This window comes from Myotis davidii, unplaced genomic scaffold (assembly GCF_000327345.1).
Source record: "Myotis davidii unplaced genomic scaffold, ASM32734v1 scaffold334, whole genome shotgun sequence".
Taxonomy (NCBI): Eukaryota; Metazoa; Chordata; class Mammalia; order Chiroptera; family Vespertilionidae; genus Myotis; species Myotis davidii.
Window position 1 is genome coordinate 412,320 of NW_006285797.1, and position 17,286 is coordinate 429,605.

A 17,286-nucleotide genomic window follows, 5' to 3' on the forward strand; every position below is an offset into this window, starting at 1 on the left:
ATATAAATATATATATATACATATCTTTGAGTGGCTTAGATGGCATGTTATCAACTTTCTCACTTATTAGGTTCTTCTATCTGATGATGGAGAAGCAGAGACCTAGAGAGTTTAAATACTGAGTTGGTGGCAGAACTTTGATGACACCTGAAGTGTCTCATTGCCCACTTTTAGGTTCTTTTCATAATACCAAGAATTTATCTTTCCTCAAGACAGTTTTCTCAACGAATGGTGTACCTTGATTAGTATCTGTCAGAGGACTCATTATATTTGACAAGACTGACAGTATTTTTACAGCACTTTCTACAAGGTTAGTTATTAATTCATAGTGGAAATTCTAGAAATTTGTGGACTTGAGTTGGTACAAGTGGAGAGGATGGTTCCGTAATGTCTTGTTTAGTATGCTATGTGGCAAGTATCAAATGTCGCCTTCGGTTTTGTGCCTCTTGCAGGTGAATGAATGTAAATGTTTTTGGAGAATACACATGCCATCTATAGACTTGCAACATATTTGTTTGAAATGGAAGAATACACTGAGAAACAATGAGAAATCTATTCACACTCTCTCCTGTGATTGTTTTGATTAATTGTATATTTTTGCTTTGATCAGGGAGTTTGGTCTAATCTAATTTTAAGTTGTGGCTATGAAATAGTGAAACAATTTCACAAGAAGAAAGCCAGTCTCATGAAGCACAACAAAAACAGTTTACTTCACAGACAGCACCAGGATCTGAATGTGTAAACATATCATTCTTGTATAGACCTTGAATGTAAGTTTTTTCTTTAATTCCTTTTATTTTACTGCTGTCAGTGAAAACAAATCCAAATCGCCACCCAAATATCACAAGCTTTTTGTTTATTCTAATGTTGAGAAAATTTTGCAAATACAGGGGAGAAAACATAGGACCTACTTTGATGCTTTCTAATGGGGCAATGCATTATTGCTTTTAATAATTTGGGGGAGGTTGTATAAGTAGTTTGCTTTTGGATGAACATTCTTCTTTATTTTTCTTGATGATAGGAATTAATGAATACTTTCACTAATTATATTTATAATCCAGAAAGTGCACAGTGAAGTTAAAAATATAAGTATTTTTATATTTATACATACAGGGTGGGATGCTCAATTGGTTGGAGCATCGGTTGGTTGTGGGTTTAATGCTAGTCAGGGCACATATTTTGTTTTGTGGATTCAATCTTCAGGGTGCGTGTGGGAGGCAACTGACCAATATTTCTTTCTCACATCCATGTTTCTCTCTCTCTCTCTCTCTCTCTCTCTCTTTCTCTCTCTCTTTCTCCCTTCTTCTCTCCCTAAAATTAATAAAAAACAGATTCTTGGGTAAGGATTTTTTAAAAAGTATATAAGGTGGGGCAAAAGTAGGTTTACATTTGTCAGTATGTGAAACACAGTTTATTATTATTAATTAATTAATTATTGTATTATTTTCCATTTGAACAACTCTAAACCTACTTTTGCTCCACCCTGTATATCATCAAAATAGTCTAGGGAAGAGTATATTTATCAGATTAGAGTTTTTTTTATTAGGCATTCGATTCTTGAATCTATGAGGATGTTTCCTCCAAAGACAAAATGAAAAACATTCATTTAAACCTCATGTGATCATTTTTCTTAAAAAATCCCTATAAACACGAAAAGTAAAGGTCAGCATTTCTCAGAGGCTTCAATTCTGTTCTTCTCAGCATTTTTATACAAAAGCCAGTGAGCACCATAGTTGCACCTTTCATGAAAAAACAAACAATAAATAAAAGTCTTTGAAATTCTGCCATCAACTTGAGTAGCCCTTGAAGAGGGCAGTTCATGTTTATTATGTGATAAGGGAATTAAAAAAGGGAGACATTTTGCTAAGGTAATTGGTTTTTGAAAAGATTGGCTAAAACACCCAATAAATTTAGAGAACTATGCTGCTGTAGAGGACCAGTGAGAGGATAGGTTATAAAAAAGTTTGAAATTAAATATCACACTTGTAACATTTAAAGTAGACACAAAACTATCTCCTGGAGAGGTCAATTATTATATTTCTTTCATATGCTGAAGGAAATACTGTCAGCTTTCTATAATGAACTCAATAGTAGCTGCAGGCCTTTTAATCTTAGAACTTTTATAGTCATGCATCAGTGCTGAAATTATAGATCTCATGTGTTTTTGATTGAAGGGAACTCTGGACACGTGATTCGATGTCGCTAACATCCCACTGAATTCCCTTGCTGGTGAATTTGTGTTGTCATTTAAACTCCCATATTAATAGAAGACAGTAGACTACAAAGAAAATTCTAAATGACAAATATGCAATAAAAATCGAGGCAAAATACAACAAACATAATTGAAGAGTCTTAATTACTGGCTCCATATTAACCACCTACGAGCACAAAGAAAGTAAATTATAATTTATGTTAAACTCACAGGCGTTCATCACTGATATCATTTGTGAGACTGTGCTTTGCACACATCTGCTGTTTATAAATGTTTTATGTTTGCAAGCAAAACATTTTAATACGATATTACAATATAACTTATCAAGCAATAAATGAAAAATGGCGATGTAGGAAGGGAAAGATTATTCTTTTTTTGACTAAAACTATTGTTTCCAACCTATTCAAGAGTTGGGAATAGAAAAATATTTACTTGTTATATGTAGGCAAACATTTAGAAACAACAACAACAAAACAAACCCTTGGTATTAAAAAAAAACCCCCACACCTAATAGAATTTACTTATATCAATGGAATGACAATTACTGGGAATGTTTATTTCCAGATCTTCCTGGTGGATGAGTTGGGAGGGAGAGAGGAGGAGGTATAAACTTGCTTAGCAGGATTTCAAGTAACTGAATGTGAGAAAGTCACTATATCCTTTATAGGAGTTTTCCTAAGTAAAACTCTTGCACATCTATCCCACCCTGCTGTCTACTTCTCTGATGACAAAGTGACATCTGTAAACCTGGAGTTAGCTCAAAGCAGGTAAGTTCATTTCCTGGATAAAATAAACAAGGAGAGAATAAATGTATTCAAATTTACAAGAGTTTCCAAATTCATGTTTTCCATGTAAACATTAGAACATTAGTTATTTCAATGCTCTTTAAGAAAATTGGTGACCAATATACCTTTAATTTAAAACAAGCAGAAATAGCCTGGCCTGTGTTGCTCATTGGTTGAGCATCGACCTATGAACTAGAAGGTCATGGTTCAATTCGTGGTCCTGATTAATGATTCTCTCTCATCATTGATGTTTCTATCTCTCCTTTTCTCTCCCTTCCTCTCTGAAATCAATAATTAAAAAAATATATATTCATAATAAAAATTAATACAATTAATAAAAAATTAATCCATTTTAACTTAAATACATATTGTGCATTTTGTATACCTTTGATGTAACTGATATATTTGCTTAAGACAAACATGACAGAAAATCTTACTCTGATTTCTTAAGTTTACACACTAGAACCTCCTATTTGCTTCTATGCAGTGTACCTAGGGGTAGGAAGCATGCCTGCTTTTACAGGTGCAAACCTGTGAGGAGTACAGACCTCCCCTCTTACCTCTCCTTCTGTACTTTCTCTGCACTCTGAGCATCCAATGGCTTCATTGATTTTGGGGCAGCGGGTGCACTGGAATTAATGAAGTCAGTTCTGGGTCTCCTTACTTTAGAGGATGCATGCTGCAACACACCTGCCTTCGTGACCCTCAGCTTTATCACTTCCTCAGTGGCCATCACTTCAGAATTGAAGTCTGAAGCTTTACTTTATCTGCTGTAAAGTAAAAAGTACCATATTTTAATCCAAGGGATAAGACGTCCTAAGGAAAAACTTCAAGTATCCCCCGCCTCCTGGTGGGATGCCTAATATGGGAAGCTTCTTCTTGTTCCTTTGCCCTTAGGCAGGGCACACCGTGGAGGTGTCCAAAGAATTTATCTCCCAGAGCATAAGAAATACAGAATAATAAGAAAAAAGTCTTATAAATATGAATCCTTTTCCCCCTCAAAATTCTCTATTTTTATTGATATTTCTACTTTGCCTTCTCTATATAGACAGAGCTTAAAATAGTTTAAAGATAGATGAAGGAATGAGTGAGGGGTTTGAATTTTGAATTAATCTAAAAATGCAAAAGGATAAGAGAATATAGGTTCAGTTGATGAAAAGAAATAATTCAGTTAATCAAAGAAAAGGAGTGATCAGTTTGTATTTTGGGCACATACTTCTGGAAGGTAGGAGCTGGACAGAGAGAGAGGGAGAGAGCTAGGTTGGATATTACATTTTATCCCAGACAATAAATGATGAAAATTTGAACTTGATGCTGCCAATTTACACGGATAATGTGATAGTTTTGTGTCCACTTGGCTGGACCATGCGGTACCCAGACATTTGATTGGTTATTTTTGGGTGTGTCTTTGTGAGGGTGTTTCCAATGAGATTAGCAGTTGAGTCAGTAGAGTGAGTAAAAGATTGCCCTCCCCCAATGTGGCTAAAAAGACTAAAAGCCTTAGTAAGAATTCTCTCTGTCAGTCTGACTGTCTTTAAGCTGGGACATCAGTCTCTTCCTGCCTTTGAGCTCAGACCGGAACTATACCATTAGCTCTCTCAGTCTCCCTAGTCACATGAGCCAATTCTTATAATACATGCGTTCTTTTTCTTTCTGTGTATACAACTTTCTTTAATTCTGTATCTCTAGAGAACGCTGACAAATACATACTGATGAGTAAGGTGCTGCTGTAACAAATATCTAAAAGTATGAGAGAGGCTTGCTTGGAGCTGGATAATGTGTAGAGGCTGGGAGAGTTTGGAAGTGCATGCTAGAAAGAGCCAAGATTGTCACAAAGGAGCTGTCAAAGGTGATTCTCATGAGGACTTAGAAAGAAAAGGAGAGAGAGGTAGAGAAAACTTCCATCGTAGAGAATACATAAATAATCATAAATAGAACCTTGGTAGAAATATAGATAGCAAAGGCTGTTCTGGTGAGGTCTCAGATGAAAATGAGGAACATGCTATTAGACAATGGAGAAAAGGCCATCCTTGTTATAAAATGGCAAAGAACTTGGCTGAACTGTGTTCTAGCGTTTTGTGAAGCCAGAATCTGCAGGCAATAAAACTGGATTATTTAGCTGAGGAAATTTCAAAGCAAAGTTTTAAAGGAATGCCTAGTTAACAGTTCTGTCTCACTGTTTATACTACAACCCTGAGAAGAGAGGAACGAAGAAGAAATTAAACAAAAAGAAATCAGAATTTAAAGATTTGGAAGATTCTCAGTCTATCTGTATTGAGGATTGTTCTCAATAAGGGTTTGGCTGAACAACCGTTTGATAAGAAGACTATCGGTGTGAAGCACCGACCTGTCAGCCTCCTGAGCAGAAACACTACCAGTGTGAATGAACAGTAACAGAGACAGGACTGAATGAAGGAATGCTGGAGCATAGAGCTATTTGGCAGTGAGTGTGAGCTGTTCTTCAAGACTAAGAATGAATGACCCTGAAGATGATTTAAGGTAATCAGAGCTGCCTCCTCAGCCTTTAAAGTGGGATGGGAAGGGACATCACCAGTTTCTATAAGCCAAACAGCAGCGCCCCGGAGACCCCCACCGGGTAGAACTTTGGAGACAGGACCACATCCCCATGGGTCCTGAAGGCAGATTATCAATCCAAAGAGAATTGGATGGATGCTTCCAGGCCTTAAGATCTACAAGTATTTGCCTGACTAGATTTTGGACTTGCTTGGGACCTGTGATCCCTTTTTGCCTTCTGATTTCTCCCTTTTTGAAGAGGAATGTCTATCCCTAGGCCTGGCCTGCCAGTGTATTCTGGAACCACATAACTTATCTGGCTTTACAGGTTCATACCCGGTGAGGAATTTTGCCTTAGGATGGATATTAGTACCTGGAGTCTCACCCATATCTCATTTAGATTTTGAGATACAAATATGAATTTAGAGTTGATGTTGGAATGAGTTAAGACTTTGGGGGTTGTTGAGATGGAATAAATGCATTTTGCATATAAGAAAGTCATGAATTTTCGGGGGGCAGGGGTGGAATACTATGGGCTGAATGTAGTGTCCTCTCCAAATTCGTATGTGAAGTCCCAACACCCAATGTGATGATATTTGAAGGTGGGACCTTTGGGAAGTAATTAGTTTTATATAAGATCCTAAGATTGCCCCCCTCCCCCATAAGGAATTAATGTCCATATAAGAGAAAGACCAGATTCTCTCTCTCTCTCTCTCTCTCTCTCTCTTTCTCTCTCTCTCTCGTTCTGTCACTCTCTCTTTATTCCTCTCATGTGAGGACACAGCAGGCCCTTGAGGGCCATCTGCGAGTCAGGAAGAGAACCCTCTGAACTGAATTGGCAGGCACCTTGATCTTGGACTTTCTAGCCTCCGGAACTCAGAAATAAATGTCTGTTGTTTAACCCACCCAGTCTATGGTATTTTGTTAGAATTCCAAGCAGACCAAAACAGATAGTGAGAAGGATGATTCAAGGATTATTCTGAGATTTCTAAAAAAATTCAGGATGATGGTGTCATTTGCTAGGAGGGGGATTTTCAGAAGAAAGAAGGATGTGAGAAGAAAAGGAAAGGAGAAGTTTTAAGAACAATGATGCTTAGTTATTTGAAACATTGGAGTGGAGGTATCTGTGGAGCTGAAATCCTTAAGTGGAGATGGGCATATAGTTGGGTATGTAGGCCTGGAAGAGGAAAGCTATTTGGAATAGAGATATAAATTGAAGAAATTTAATTCATTATGGTAACATCATACATATATGTATAAGAAAATAACTTTATGAGAGGAACAAATTTCAGAATGAAAAATACCATACATACATAGTGTACCAAGAAAAGCAAAGTTTTTTTTAAAATTATAAAGAGGAAGGGAGAGGGAGAGAGAGATAGAAACATCAATGATGAGAGAGAATCATTGATCAGCTGCCTCCTGCATGCCTCCAACTGGGGATTGAGCCCACAACCTGGCATGTGCTCTTGATAGGAATCAAATCTGGGACCCTTCAGTCCACAGGCCAACACTCTATCTACTAAGCCAAACCAGCTAGGGCAAAAGCAAAGTATTTTTTAGGCTTATCATGAAGTAGTGGGCTGAAAGAGACCATTACAATTTGTCTTGTTTATCATCATTTTGATTTCTGAGAAGACTCATTCCAGTCACATAGAACATCCTACTCACTTATGATGCACTGAAGAGAACCCAGGAAACAATGAGGTTAATGATTCCTTCACCCACTTCCTCTTTATTCCAAATTTGAACTGGTTTAGGACTCCTAGTGATAAGGGTGCTTAACATGCAAAAGTTACAGAAACAATGTTTTTTTTCCTTTTGACATCTCAATAATCAGCAAAAATGTCCTGTATAGGCAAAATATATAATCTGCTAAATTTATCTTTTTTTTCATGCCTCACCTCAGTATATCATCGCATTGTGCAGTATATCTCTTTTTTGTATAACTGTAGGGAGCAGTTCTCTTAGATAATATCAATAGGAAGAGAGTCCTCTAAATTCCACTGTGGCTGACAAAAAAAAGTGTAAGGTCTCAAAAAAGAGTGTCCAGCAATTATTAAAATGCTCTCATGCCATATCACTTAGACTATGAGTCACTGGCTAACCATGAAGAACTAACTTTAACATTTCAGAATTCCAGTTTGGATTAATTTAGGTTATGCCTATTATTTGATTATATGTCTTTTTCTTACCTAAGAGATTTTGAAATGCTGAATTTAGATCCTAGGTCAGAAGTAATTTATAAATGACATAGTTCGATTCTTCCAGATGAAGAAATATGCCAAAATATATAACTGACTGGTCCAAAGACACTTAAATTATTCATAGACTGTTCACTCTTCTAACCCGCATTCTTTTCACTGCTACCAGGCTCTTCTACAGCATCTTGTATTCAGCCAGCCAGGATCTCAAAGTAGAGTTGAAACAGTGTTTCGATTATAGAACCCAAACAAACCAGATACCTGCTTTCAGCAGCTGAGGCCTAAGAGCTGGAGCCAAGCCTCATAGCTACAGCTGGTCCAGAAATAAAAAAAGAAAAAAAGGAGCAGTTGTGAGCTTCAGTCACCTGCCAGCCTGCAAACAGCCCTCAGCCCCTCACCCAGACTGGCCAGACACCCTAGTGGTGACCCCCCACCCTGAAGGGTATGTGACTTGCTATTACTTAGCATCATGCCGTCGCCCAGGTTCCTCCAACTATTATTTTGTTGATGTTATCTCATTGGATTATTGTGAAAAAAATTTGTTACAATATGGATCTACATGTTTTTTTTTTTTATAAGCAGAATTTAGCAAATGACAAATTTATATTGGACATTTTAAAGGATTTGAAAATTCAATGACAGGGACAGCATAACCTCATCCTAACACTGTTACCTGGCTAGACTGTGTGAAGCCAAGGATATGTCATAATGTGATTCCTGAGTACATCAAGAAAAAAATAAAAGTATGAGTAGCACTAAAGTTATTTTTTAGGGTCTGGCATATGTATAACTGTGTTAAGAATATGGGAAAGGAGCCAGTTTTAATAGAATGACAGTAGCTCATATTTCATGAATATTAAGAATTACAGGTTGTAGATGATGGGAAATTGAGAGGCCTGGCAATTACTATGAGACAGGAATGCTGCTTTTGAAATTTATTCTTATTATGTGAGTGCCTGTGCTCTGAAAAAATGACACATATCTGCATAATCCCCAAGGATCCCTCATGATGTATTTCTAGCTCAGATTTGCATGAGAGCTGAGAACTCAAGTTGTTAGCAAAGCGAGGAAAACCTTAAGTATAATGGATTAAATAATTAAAGTAGCAATGGATTTGCACTTATGTCTGCATAAAAAAATTGTTAGAGATTAGGTATACCCTAGGTAGATGCCAGAGTTTGTTGCTAAATTGCTCTGAATTTCTTGATGATATAATGACGACAATGTTCATTTCTTTAAATTTATTTCTGAGTGCGCTATGTTATTTGGAAATATATTTCAAATTGAAGACTTAACCTGGCTTTGAACATTTTAAATTGTCACATTCTGCACTAGAGTAGATGTCTAAAAATTTTCTTTTTCAGTGTTGAACACTGTGTGGGTAACAAAAACACACTGACATTTCCTCCATGAAAGATGAATGATTACAAAATTTACCACTCATAGTAAAAAAAGATAAACATTGTAAAAATTTCTTGTTCTCACCCAATGACTATGGGAAGTACCAATATCGCAGCAATTATGTGGTACACTCCTACTTCTGAGTTGTGAGTGGTAAAGACACACACACATCAGCTTTAAAATACAGTCCAGTCTGAAGGCAAACCATTAGTCCAGGTAACTTCTCAAAGTCTCGGTCCCTTCTGTATTTCAGGATTAAAGGGGGAGGAGGGGATGGGAGAAAGTACGATGATTATTTAGAAGCTATTTGTAAGATAAATACAATAAGGGCTCAGTAAAATGTTAACACCTGTGGCGTAGGCTTCACCAGCCTGTGCCTAGAAAAATCAATAAAACTGTTTATATCTCCCATGATATAAATCCCATGAACCTTCATCTCTCTGAGTTGCTGAATGTATTTTAATGTATTTCCTATTATTTTTAGAAGTACTCAAATGGGACTGCAGATATTCTCATAAATCCAGCAGTCAGGTACAGTTTACTGTATCACCTTCTTCAGCCTCTTCTAGTGCCCATCTACTTACAGTCATTGCCTGAGAAGACATTTAACCACTGCTTATGTTGGGACCTCCAATGTCAATATTAAGCAACCGGACCCTGAACACTCTCTCCCAAGGCTCCCAGTTTTGGAGGTTTCAGATCAGTATTGGTTTCCCTGAAGAATTAGGGAGAATAGACTCCTATACAAGTATTTGCCACATATTATTTCCTCATCTTCAAAACTCTGTATCTGTGACTGCAATCTTACCAAGTATACAAGTTAACCTATCAGCTGCTGGTCCTGTGCCATCTAATAACTAGACCTCACCCAGTCCCTGAGTCTCCGGAGAAGAGACTGCGGAATCCTAATTATTCTCCTTTCTCTTCTGCTTCAAGGGGAGGTAGAGTCAGAAACACTGGGTTAAGGGTGAGGTTTGTTTCCTCTAATAACATTTGTGCCACAATTGAACCATAAACCTGTCTTTTTGCACCCTTATTCTTATTTAACTTATAAAAGTAAACAATTACACACACACTTGATTTTATTGATAAGGAAACTGTGCATGAATAATAACATGATTGAGGTCATACAACTATATCAGAACTGAAATATAAGTACACGTGGCCCTCCGTATCTGCAGGTTTCACATGCATGGATTCAACCAACTGCAGGTCAAAAATATTTGGGGAAAAAAATCTCAGAAAGTTCCAAAAAGCAAAACTTGAATTTCCCTTGTGTCACTGACTATGCTGAATCATATGAATGAAGTGATGTGTAGGCATAACCTGCTGTAGCCTCTATGCAAATATGGGTTATATTTAAATACAATGCCCTTTCATATAAGGACTTGAGCATCTGTGGAGTTTGGTGTTCATTGAAGTCCAGGAACCAGTCCCCCATCACCACCCCAGGATTCTGAGGGATGACTTTAAATCTAAGATCATATAAATTACTTCAAATATTATTGGAATGAATTTTTTAAAAAAATCTTTATTATTGAAAGTATTACATATGTCCTCCCCCCGCACCCCTCATTGACCCATTCTAGCCTATCCCCACCCTTGCCCTAGGCCTTCACCACTCTATTGTCTGTGTCCATGGGTTATGCATAAATGCCTACAAGCTCTTTGGTTAATCTCTTCTGTCCCACCCAGATTGAATTTTAAGAATGAAAACTTTGAGATATTGATGTTTGGTGTTTTTTCTTGCCATTATATCATTGTAGGATGCAAGTAAAAAAGGAGAGCTCATAAATTTGGAATTATAATATTTAAAAAAAAATTTAGAAAGACATTCTACTGATCCTGTTAATCACATTTCAACATAATATTGTTCATTTAGATAATATTGATCGGTATATGCAAAGATGACATTAGCAGGATGTATGTATATAAAATATTATCTTCTTGCTGTATTAAAACTCTTATTAATATTTAATCCTTCTTTGTTTCTTTTAAATCTTTTGACTTAGAGTCTATTTTGTCTGATATTGGGATAGCCACTGCTGATCCTCTTTTGGTTATTATTTTCATGGAATATATTTTCAACCTGTCATTTATTTTCACTTATTTATGTCTTCAGCTCTAAGGTGATACTGTTATATACAGTACATTGTTGGATTGTTTTCTCTAATCCCTTATTCCAATATCTATATTTTAAGTGGGGAATTTAATCTATTTACATTTAAAGTAATTACTGATAGCAGAATATACACATTCTATTATTTCCCCCCAGTAGAGTTGATAGTCATTTGTATACTTTCAGTCATTTATATACTTTCATTTAATTGACTTTTTCAATCCAAGTCTTTTCAAAACAATGAAAATTACAACTAAAGATTAGCATTGCTTTTCAAGGGTATTATTAAAAATGATGTTAACTGTTCTGTGCAGAAATTTTAAAAATTACTTTGAGTTGGAAAATGATGTATTGAAGAGCTCATTAAAGTGCAGTGGTGGGTGATTTGATGTAGGAATTTGGCAGAGAATAGATGAATCAGCCTCCACACTTTTTAAAACACATCAGTGTAGGTTTATAACCTAGAAATAAGACACAAAACCAAAGAAGGGGCTTCCTGTCAGTTCATCAGTTTGTTTACTGATCAGGTATGAAATTGGACGATGTTTGTTAACAAAGCATCAGAATTAAAATTGAAAAAATTTTTTTCCAGAGAGAATGCAGCCAGTTGAGAGATAATAACAAATGTTTAGGAGTTCAGATTATGGAACAAAACTCAATCCAGACAGGAGAACCTGAAAATGTCCAAGTTATTTTATTTAGTTTTGTTGAGAATTACCTTATTTTAAAAAACATATTGTGTGGTGCTATTTTTAGAAATATTAAATTCTCCCCCCTCATCAACTCTTAAGGGGCTCAAGAAATGTTAGTTTGATATCCAATGAGGAAAAACAGCAGGCAGATCTGTGGTATAAGTAGCTTGGTGTGAATACCTTATGCTATATATTTTGTCTAATGGATCATTCTAGGCCAAATGTAAGTGTACCAGCTTCATTCTAAATGCAATATAAAAGTTTTCAGGTTTGAATTGTTTCTGACAAGCTAATTTATGATACCCTCTAAAGTGGAATTTAAAGTAAAAGTGTAAGTTATATAATGTATAAATAAGCAAAGCAAAAGCAATATAATAAAGAAAGCAGTCCCTTCTGATTTAATCTAACATGATGGCAATTTTATAAGGCAGGCATGTTGAATTGTTGAATTTTCTAACAGGAATGAAAATGTATGAACAATACTTCCATCCAAGTAGTGAGTTCTAGGTTCCCTTAGGTGATTCATTTCGATTCTAAAATAGATGTGTTCAGTGTTCTGAGTAATCAGTTTGTCTCTAGAGAGAACACAAAGCATACTGGGGCATTATTTTTCCATAGTATAGAGTTATCATTAATAATCCAAAGAATAATGGACATTTTATTCAAAGAATTCTGGGAGCTTCTATCCTTCAATATGATAGCTTTCCTTGAGGCATTCTCTGATCAAAATCACTTATTTTTATTAGAGAGTTAGGATGAAATTCATAATTCAAATAACATATGCAAACAGAATGCTATTTCATTTCAGGTTTGTCCTAAGTGATACTGAAAAAAAAGAAAACCCCAACAAAACCTCAAGAAAGGGCTGAATTTTTACTGAATTGCTAGATTAGTTGTATAATAAATCCTTAAACTTATTTTGTCTTTCCTTGAAATACTGATGAATTAAAAGAATGGAATTTTAAAATTCCATCTTCTAAATCATTTTTCTTTGAACAGACAAAAATATTAATATAAACACATAATATTTTAATGACCTTTTATTGCCTATGGAAAATGAATTGATGAAACAAACAAACATGTCAAAAATAAATCAACATTTCAATGCGGGTTGCAAATTGCACATATATTTGTAAACTAATGGACACAAATGCTAAAACCATTGCCCTAAAAGACTATGGGTATTTTTTGAAAGGACTGGAAATAAAATATATTGTTCAACTGTATTTCCCAATTAAAATATGATTGATTAGTGTGAGATAATAGAAAATATATATATTGTTCTCTGCTCCCGCTTCCTGCCTCAGTGCTCTTAAAAACCTTGTGAATTCCCAAGTGACAGCAGCACTAAAGCATCTTTTGTTCTAATGAGGCGACTCAGGGTGGACTCCTGGATTGGGGCTGGTCACCACAAAGACCAAGCTGTGAGGAGAAGCTTGGAATTTTCAGCCTCACCCCTCATCTTCCAGAGAGGGGAGAAGAGCTAGAGATGAAGTTAATAACTGAGGAAGCCTCCATACTAGTAAAATCCCAGGGATTTATGGAGCTTCCAGGTGGTCCAACACCTTCACACCAGGAGGGCGATGCTCACCAACCCCTCAGGGACAGAGCTCCTGTGCTAGAGACACTCTCAGACGTCACCCTCTTCATCCGGCTGTTCCTCTGTATTTATCATGCCCTTTAATAAACTGGCAAATGTGAGTCTTTCCTGAATCCTGTGAGTTGCTGTAGCAAATCAGTTAAAACCAAGGAGGGGGTCTTTGGGACCTTCGGTCTAGAGCTGGTTAGTCAGAAGCACCGGTGACAGATGACCTGGGCTTGCTACTAGCATCTGAAGTATGTGTGTGCTGGGGTTGGGGGAGATGGATGTGGGGTGGGAGGTCTTCTGGGACTGAGCCCTTCAGGCTTAACCAGTGGAATCTGACCCTGACTCTGGGGTAGTGTTAGAATTGAGTTAAATTGTGGGACACCCTGCTGGTGCTACAGGGAATGGCTTTTTTGTGGGGAAACCTCCATACATTTGGTAACTAAAAGCTTCAGAAGTGGAGTGTTCTGTGTTGGGTAGTAAAAGAAACACAGGAAACAAACACAGTAGAGAAGAACTGGCCTTTTCCCTATGTAAGAGGGAAAAATATGGGTTTTTCCTGCACAGTTAGTTTTAAAGGAACTACAATATAATAAAATGCATAATCACACTAAACAGGATTTAATTTATGTTTTATTTCCTGAAGGCATTTAGGATCAAACAGTGTCTTAGGATCTTTGAATGAGTATCCATTGTGTGTATTTCATACTTTAGAAAAAAATTTTCACTATCTGTTCTTTGTAGTGGTCTGGATTCTAGATAGGTGTGATTTTAATATATAAATACATCTTTCTGTGACTTCTGAAGATTTTTCTTTAATATGTGTCTATCTTTTTTCTCTTTTTTCCTTTTTATTACAGGTTTAGTTTTGGGTTGTAAAGCTGTCCTGAGTTTTACTGAGCTATAAAAAGCCTTGCACACTGATCATAGAGCTACAAAACTATGAGTGGATTTATCAGATTGACTAATCTATAACCTTGTAGTTTATTGGGCACTAAAGCAGCATCAGGATATGTTGTACTTGTACCTTATTTTGGAAAACCCTGGGCTGGTCATGTTAGAGGCCTAGGATAGTTTTCTGTTTGAGGATCCCTTATGATTATTAGCTAGGAATTCAACAAAATATATCTAACTCATTGATTATGGATCCCTCTGTGCATCATATGCCTCAAAGTATTCAAAATGCCATGCTCTGACGATGTCAGCAATCGGCTCTAGGTTGCAATTTAATTGTGGCTCTTACATTGGAAGGACAGGCCGCAGTTCTGCATAGGCCCTCTCAGACAATGCGGTAGACCAGCTTCATCCATGATTGAGAAAGTAGACAGTTCATAGATTGGTAGGTTCTCTGGAAAGGCTGTGTTCAGTATTAACTGGATCTTTTTAGTGAAGTGAATGCGAATAAAGAGTCACAATGTCGGCAGAGCACTTGAACGGCTTGCACCTAGACTGGAGAACACAGCTGCCAGCAAAGTCCCGCTCCCGCTGACTCCCCGGGTAAATGGAACAGAAGGTGCTTATTAGATAAATGCTGTTTTGATTAAATTTCTATTTTCTCACTGAAAGCATTTATAAAGCCTGCCTCTTGAGGGTGCTTTAATTTTTGTTCCTGGTTTGAGATAAAAATTTTCAAGCACTTACACTTGCAGGCTACTAAAAGACTGATCTGAATACTAGAAACTGCAGGAATACTAGAAATTGCAGCACATTGAGGTTTAAGGTCTTTGGGAAATATTAAAAGATCAGAATTACACATAATAGCTCATTTGCTTTCAGGAAAAGCCTATATGCTATCCCTGGTGATTGTTGTCATGCAGATGAAATGTATCTATGTGTAAATCCAAAATTAGAAAACCCGCATCTTTTCATCTCCTATGTGTTGGCTAAAATAAATTTCCAAAAGCAGATATTAGGGTTCTTACATCACATCCATAGAAAACTCCTCTTCTATGCTTGTTCTTTGAAGCAGCAGATTAGAAAAGCATGTGGGGGAAGTGTCAATAGTTTCTCCTGTAACTGACATTGAATAGTGATTTTTTGACTAATTCTTTAGGAAACTGTCATATTCAAACTAAAAACATTTTGGAAATGATTTAGACATATGTAAGAATCTAAAGTGTTTTTTCTTTTGTGAAATAATGATAACAATAAACAATGATGAAATGAACAGTTATATATTTACCATTTAGTCTAAAAAAATAGATCAACGCCCAGGAAGCTCTTCATTGGTGGCCTCAATACAGAAACAAATGAGAAAGCCCTTGAAGCTGTATTTGGAAAATATGGACGGATAGTGGTAGTACTCTTGATGAAACATCTTGAAACCAACAAATTGAGAGGATTTGCTTTTGTCACCTTTGAAAGCTGAGCAGATGCTAAGGATACAGCCAGAGATATGAATGGAAAGTCCTGAGATGGAAAAGCCATCAAGGTAGAACAAGCCACCAAACCATCATTTGAAACTGATAAGTGTGTACTACCTCCACCTCTAAGAAGCAGAGGCCCTCCAAGGGGTCTTAGAGGTGGAAAAGGAGGAAGTGGAGGAATCAGGGGGTCTCGCTCACGTGGAGGGCACATGGATGATGGTGGCTATTCCATGAATTTTAGCATGAGTTCTTCCAGGGGACCACTTCCAGTAAAAAGAGGACCACCACCGGGAAGTGGGGGTCCTCCTGTTAAAAGATCAGATCATGACTATCCATCAAGAGGATATAGTGATAGAGATGGCTATGGTCGTGATCATGACTGTTCAGATCATCCAAGTGGTGGGTCCTACAGGGATTCATATGACAGTAATGGTAACTCACATAGTGCTCCACCTACACGAGGGCCCCCTGCCATCTTATGGTGGAAGCAGTCGCTCTGGTGATTACAGCAGCTCACCTGACAGATATGGTGGATGCCGAGACAGTTACTAAAGCAGCCAAAGTGACCTCTACTCAAGTGGTCGTGATTGGGTTGGCAGACAAGAAAGAGGGCTTCCCCCTTCTATGGAAAGGGGGTACCCTCCTCCACGTGATTCCTACAGCAGTTTAAGCTGCAGAGCACCCAGGGGTGGTGGCCGTGGAGGAAGCCGATCTGATAGAGGGGGAGGCAGAAGCAGATATTAAAAACAAAACTTTGGACCAAAATCCCTGTTCAAAGAAACAAACAGAAAGTAGAACCTATTCTGCCATAACTACCTAAGGACTACTAAAAGGAAAAATTGTATTACATTTTTAAAATTTCCTGTTAAGTTCCCCCTTCATAATTTTTATGTTTTTGAGAGGAATAAAGTAAAACATGTTTGAAAAAAAATAGATCAATATCCTTAATTATCTGATGTGTTCTATGTGTCTTTTCCTGATCCCCTTCTCCCTCAGAAAATACATGATCTGGAAAATTATGCCATTTTTTGCTTTCTTTATAGCTTAGTCTACATCTCTCTCTATTATCTATCTATCATCTATCTATCTATCTATCTATCTATCTATCTATCTATCTATCTATCTATCTATCTATCATCTATCATCATCTATCCACTTATCTATCTACCCATCCATCCATCTAAATTCCTAAAAAGTAGATCCTTTTTTTGGCCAAGGTAATAAAGATATTTCTTGTATATTTTAACAAAAGTTTTAAGATTTTGCCATTCATATTTAAGTTCTCAAACTCTTGATTTTTCAGCGTGACATGAGTGGAGGAACTCAGTTGTATTTTTCTCTGATTAATGAAATCAATTTATTAAGTAGTAACCTGTCCTACTTGATCCATACTGTTGGTTCTAGCTTA

At 36.8% G+C, this 17,286-nt stretch overlaps 1 pseudogene; it reads left to right on the top strand.

The window, feature by feature from the left end:
- Window positions 1-16,381, top strand: part of LOC102755149 — a 33,094-nt pseudogene extending 16,713 nt beyond the window's left edge.
- Window positions 16,382-17,286: the final 905 nt, after the last annotated feature.